Source organism: Rhagoletis zephyria, unplaced genomic scaffold (genome assembly GCF_001687245.7).
Source record: "Rhagoletis zephyria isolate East Lansing unplaced genomic scaffold, Rhagoletis_zephyria_1.1 Rzeph_scaffold_04922, whole genome shotgun sequence".
Taxonomy (NCBI): Eukaryota; Metazoa; Arthropoda; class Insecta; order Diptera; family Tephritidae; genus Rhagoletis; species Rhagoletis zephyria.
The window spans coordinates 24,154-30,856 of record NW_016162005.1 but is presented as its reverse complement, the minus strand read 5'-3'; positions in this window follow the sequence as shown (position 1 = coordinate 30,856).

Here is a 6,703-nt window from a genome sequence, read left to right as displayed (position 1 = left end):
TCTTTTCACATCGTCTTTGGTGAAAATTTATATTATTTTTCATTACTTTTTATAAATATATTTACTATTCGGTTTTAATCTGCAGAAGATTAACGATTTCGGTAACCCTTAGTAAAGTTTGGTCCTTAATATTCTAGTGGAAATTTTAACCATCTATAAGCTATTTTTTCAACAGCGGTTCAAAAAGGCCCATTCTGGTGGCAGTTGGTGGGTAAAACTGTGAGAAAAAAGTTTACCACAATTGTTTCCAAAAATTGGCTGTAAGTTTTATCGTATGTGAAAATTAATTTTTCTTGTGTGCGAAATTATCGTATGTGCTAAGAAATTAGAGTGTTAAGTTATATTTCTCAATTATCTCGGCAAAGCTAGACTTTGGTAACAATGGTGCCAGCCAAAGCAGAGAAAAATATAGCAATACAAAGAACCTGTAAAGTTTGGTTTTTCTAGCATACGATAATTTAGCGATTTTCAAAAGTGTTATGTAGTAATGTAAAACAACAACAACATTTCAGTAACTGTCGTACAATAATGTAACTTAACGATAAACCGAAGGCCGAAGCCGATGTCGAAGAAAAAGAACAAGCCGAATAGGCCGAACCTTTGGTCGAACACTAGTATGTATGTATGTGCTGAAATGCAAAAGGGTCTTACATCTGAACTTTTTTTTTTGTTTTTTTACATGTGCGTGCGTTGCGAACAAAAAATCCCCTTAACTGAGAAAGACATCCGACAAGGTTTGCGGTTCGGGATAATTTCGACTTAAACACAATTACTTTACAGATTTAAGATATGAACATTTACATACATATGTATGTACATGTGATTCTGAACAACTTTTAATAGCCATTAATTTTTTGGGAATAAGCATTTCTATTGTAAGCGATCAAAGTACAAAGACATTTCCATAAAATCTACAAAAAAAAATTAAGATTCTAGTGCTGTTAATGTTCTAGTTAGTCAGCATCTAAATACATACAAACATACATTGTATGTACTGGTCTGGTACATATTCACACCTTGCAGGAAAGACTTTTACTAACTTTTAACTACCCAGCAGTCAACTAGTTGTAACTTTTTATAACTTATTTCCTTCGGCCGTAACTAACTACTTTTAAAGGACGATGGCCTCAAAAAAAAAATGATGTCAACTGACTTTTAGCTACACTACTTTTGGACATAAAATGTCAATAATTTTTTTTATAAATTGTTATTTATTTAACATTATATGTATATTTGCTTATTTTGTAGGTGGTCCCATATTTGAATGCCATCAAACATAACATCAAAATAATATAAAATTTCGATCTTTATTTTATTTGTCCTTAATTCGATAAGTAATTTTTGTACGAACATATTTAAATAGAAGCTTGTTTAAAGAAAACAAACTCCCGATAGCGTCTGCATGACTCTTGCACGACTTTAAAACTCACTTAAAGTTACTTTTGTCATAGCTATTTAAAAGTTACGTATTTATCGAAATTCCGCAAAAATGCCAACTAAGTATAAGTTAGTTATTTTTTATCAATTGATAATTTTTTCTGCAGGGCATGTGCACATAACTAGGTATGTTTTCATTTAGACGTACATACATTCAAAATGGTTAAATACATAACAATTACTTTTAGCCTTTATTTACAGGCCATGTATATACCCTTATTTGGCTGGGTGTGAGGGGTCAGCAGTTAAAAATTTAATTGTAATATAAATCCATAAAATCCATAGCGCGCACGTGAACTATATTCATTTTGTTAGAAACCCTGGATGGTGTAGTACATTTTGTTGTCAAATAGTGAAAAAGTTTCTAATTCCGTATAAATTTAGTGAAGACACAGGCACTAACATAAATTTATCCTTAATGAAGTCGAGTGTATTTCTAACGGTTTTTATCCTCTTTGGTATCTGCTATCGATCCACAAATGGCGATCTACGTGAGTACGAGTTATAACATACATATCGTCGTTTAAAACAAAACCGCGTAACTGACATTTTTTGCCTAAAATTGGATTTGCTCACGCAAGCTCTTGGCTCAATCCTTATCCATTCGTCCTGAAATATACTAGCCAGAGATGCGGTTGCTTTAAAAGGAAGAGAACCATTTTGAAATATAAGTGTTTCAACTCTCTAGGGAATCATTTATGCGACATCACATACGCGGTTTTGCATTTTGTTGATACGCGGCTTTGTACTTTAAACGACGTATGTGTGTGTGCATTAGAGTGACCATAGCGTTATTTGAAATTCGTAGTAAATTACTATTGTTTTTGGTCCCTGGTTTGAGGATATCGACCCATTTGCGCTAAATTATTGTATGTTAAATTTTTTACGAAATTCACTTTTTGATGCAACTTTGTTTTACACCTACCTAATAGCCGCCCTAAAAATTTACTGTAAATTTTATCGTATTTGACAATGAATTATTTCTTGTAGGCGAAATTATCATATGTGCTAAGAAATTAGAATTTCATTTCATTTATTTCAAAAAACATTTGTACCATAAGACTTAGTCCTAATGTGACGACCTTTCTAAAAATAAAAAATATGTTTCAATTATCTCAGCAAATCTAAACTTTAGTATCTATTGATGGTGCTAGCAAATCAGAGAAAAGATCAAAAAACACTTTCCTCTAAAAGTTGGTTTTTGTAAAATACGATAATGTTGCGCAAAGGGGTCAATATGCAAAAGTGTATAAATCGTGCTGAAGAATATTTTGAAAACAATTAGTATAATTTTTACTAACAAAATTAGTTTTTTCTTAGGTAGTCTAAGGACTCTTTTAAAGACACTCGGAATGAAAAAGGAGTTTACTTGCCGATCGCAATTTTTTGCTCCATCTTTTAACTACCGAAAATCTATAATGTGGATGTAGCTGTTTAAAAGCTCAGTTAGTCTAGACTTAATTTTCGTAACTTAATTTAACTTAATATTTTGGCCAACCTGTTATATGAGAAACTGTGGTGGCGGTTAGTAAAACTTAACTTACCGTAAGAAACTTAAGGACCTGTAGATTTTAGATTCTTAAGTTACGGCCTTACGGAAATTGAGAGCGGTGTGAGAATCAGGCTTGCCAGATTTTCGTTTTTGCATTTCTCAAAAATAAATGAACGCAAACAAATTTTTTTGTATGCATTTTATTGATGTGGCATTTTAGGCGGCAAAGTGTCAGACAGCTGAAAAAGACAACACAAAAACAAAATATTTCCGCTTCTGGTTAATTTGAAGTAAGTAATCATTGATGATTTCTTACGGTAAGTTAAATTAAGTTAAGTCTAGACTAACTGAGCTTTAAGGGCGCTGTTACGCAGATCCCTGGTCACCAATTGTTGCTTTCACTGCACAACGAAAAAATTGAAAGCGATCGAGGTAACTGTACCGCATGACCAATCGGTTCAAATTTGACCAGCCCGCTGAGACCGAATAACTGATCAAAAAAGGGGGAGAAGGGGCTATTGCATACAATTCCTTTTAGTAGAGAAATGGAGTATTTTTCATACAACTACTTCTTTTAGTAGCAGAATGGACAATTTTTTTCTGCAGATGTGTACAAAGTAGTACATATGAAGGGATTAGAATCATAAGGGTCCAAGTGACATTTTTTGAAAATATAAGTTATATATATATAATATATATACATATGTATATATATATATATATATATAAGTTATACATAAGTTGTACATAGTTAGTTTTTTTTCCATCTGCAGTAAACATTCTTGGAATTAGTTAATTAACTTGCATTCATTTAGGCAAGAATCATTTCAAATGCATTTACCCAGAATTTACAATAAGTAATCAACTTTAACCTTAATTATCTCAAAACGATGTCAGACCTACTTAGATCCTTTTCATAAAGAAAGGGTCAAAGAGAGCAAGAATGGAAATTAGAGAAAAAGTGTCGTGACCAGGGATCATATCGTCGTTTAAGGTACAAAACCGCGTATCGTCATTCTGCAAAACCACGTATCTGGCATTAGCTGCCAAAAATTGGATTTGCACGCACAAACTCTTGGCTCAATCCATATTCATCCTTAAATATACTGGCCAGGTATGCGATTGCTTTATAAAAAAAAAGAGAACCATTTTGAAATATGAGTGTTTTTACTCTCTAGACGGTAATTTACATAATTCACATACACGGTTTTGCATTTTGTTGATACGCGGTTTTGTACTTTAAACGACGATATGATCGGCTGCGTAACAGAGCCCCAACTCGCTGTTTTGTTTTTATCTTATTCTCTCATGCCCCATTCAAAACGAAAAGGCACTAGAGGATAACAATTATTTTTTAAAGTAGTTGTATTTTAGGTAGAATATCAAGTTAAGTAGAACTGGTGCTGGCTAGTAAAAACCTAACATAGGCAGATATTTTTCGCCCATGTTTATTCATGAGGAGCAGGTGGGAACCTTCTTAACCAACTTTAGGATTTTGCAGAACCCTTATTTTGTTGTTTGCTCTAGGTTAATGAGGAAAGCAGTTTACACGTAAATTTGCCAGCATTGGACAATCGCACACTAGGCGTCCACCTTTTCTTTTTTTCCATTTCGCACTTCCTACAGTTAACACCACTCATCAAATCTTTTTTAAGTGCGCGGTTAGCTAACCAATTATGACTAGCTATGAGACCCATCAGAAGTCTACGGTGGTCCCTTGGTAGTTTAAATACATATGTATAAGTTCTGTTAATTTCAGATTATGTTACTTGAGCATGGCCCTGGAAGCTTTGCCCCTCGTTCTTGTACCAACCTTGCATCAGCCTCTTGGAACATGCCTAAGTCACATTTTTCTTGAGGAATTTATAGCATGACATGCAGCATGATTGTTTACTAGCACTCTTTCTTTACCTCCGTGACTTTCACTTGGAAGATGCTGCAGTAATTTCATAGTTTGAAGGACTTTTTCATTTCTAAATCATGAGAATAGACACCTGCTTCCATATTTTTTGTTGTTTTTGAACCACCTTGCGCCATCCATCCTGTTGTTGTTGTATCAGTATACAGTTTTTGGAGAATGTTTCTGGAGTGACAGTCCTTGGCCAGATATATACCTGGGTCGTTCCGCTTACGTAGACCCAACTGTCCCGGGAACGCGCCATATATCCTCCTCAATCGTGATTGTCTCACCAGGTGTCAGGAAAACTTATGGCACAAATACAAAGAAGAGGGCAATGAAAAGGCTATATTTTTTTTGTTGAAAAGAAAACGGCAGTACTGTGACTGTATGATCTGTAATTGAACTAGCCATTAGCATTGAGCCTCATTGCATTTTTTAGGGCTTTATTGGCGTAGGCCTCAATGCTCCTAATATTACTACTATCGGTAATCTTTGCACCCTATTGACATATAAGTGTACTTAATCATTACTGTCCACCACTACATTAGTACTCCGTAGAATAATACTGCTTTGACAGTCGCACTCAATGCCCAATGGGTTAGATTCAGCGTTGCCACAGCCAAACATTTTTTTTTTTTTACCAAAACCAAAAAAAAAAAAATACCAAAAAGTTACCATTTTTAAAAAAGAACAGTAACAAATCGCATTCACGTTTATTTCATATTTCAGGTACTCGCATACGTACATATGTATATCTAATAATACAAATCACATTTCAGACTGTAAGTTCGCATTCTGGTACATAAATATCGCACCTTAGATGGAGTGTTATATTAAAAAACAACAGATGTAAGTGATTTCAAAGCTTTCAATTTATACATCTATGGTAAAAATTTGGACATATTTTCTTCCAATTAAAATACGGCAATAAATTTTTCAAAAACAAAAACGACTTAATTCTACTTCGTAAATAAAGTGTTTTTTCTAATATGACATTCATCCAGCATTCGTGCGATATGCTACTTAAAGCTATACTGAGATCAATATATGAAACATAACAAAGTTCAAAAACTACTCACTAGGAGCGCAAATATACCGGTCTTCTGTTTTTGTCGGTAACGACTCTTTAGCAAGCATGATATGGTTTATTGTGTGAACATTAAGTTTGTTCCTGTATTTGGTTTTTATTAAAGCTAATTCAGAAAATTTTCTTTCTGCTATAACTGAAAGCTTACCAGATTACGCTTAATTGATAGCTTCAAAAAGACAATTTGTGTGAACACCGCCGACACTTGCTAATTGTAATAGAATAAACCTTCCGGCATCACGGGTATTTCCTACAGAATGCTAGGAATAAAATTGTGTGTATTGGCCTTAAGGCAACGAAAAAATTACCAAACAGAAAAAAAAATTACCAAATTACCAAAAACGTTTTAGGGGAAAATAAATTACCATTTTTGGTTAAAAATAAGCAAAACGGCAACACTGGTTAGATTAGGACGCAGGTCCCATGTGTAGCTCAGTATATTTTTACATGCGTAAAGAGCAACGCAAGTGCGCAATGGGGTATAGTCATTGCGCTGGGTATGCAGTTACAGTTGCATGGCTATACTCAATCCCGACTCTTGCGTCCTCGTTCGCGCACTCTGGGCAACGTGAGCAACCCATGTGCGAGATGCGGTAACCAATCCGAGTGGAGCCTTGGGTCACGGCAGAAAGAGAGGGAGCTTCGGTGGGGCCACTCTGACTTATTCGGTTTAAGGGCTCACTGAAGTCTGCAGCGTCTGTTCACCAGTAGGTGCGGCTGCAAGCGGGTGTCTGCTTGGAGCAAGCGGCTCGCTATATAAACGTGTATTTGGTTGCGAAACCACCCC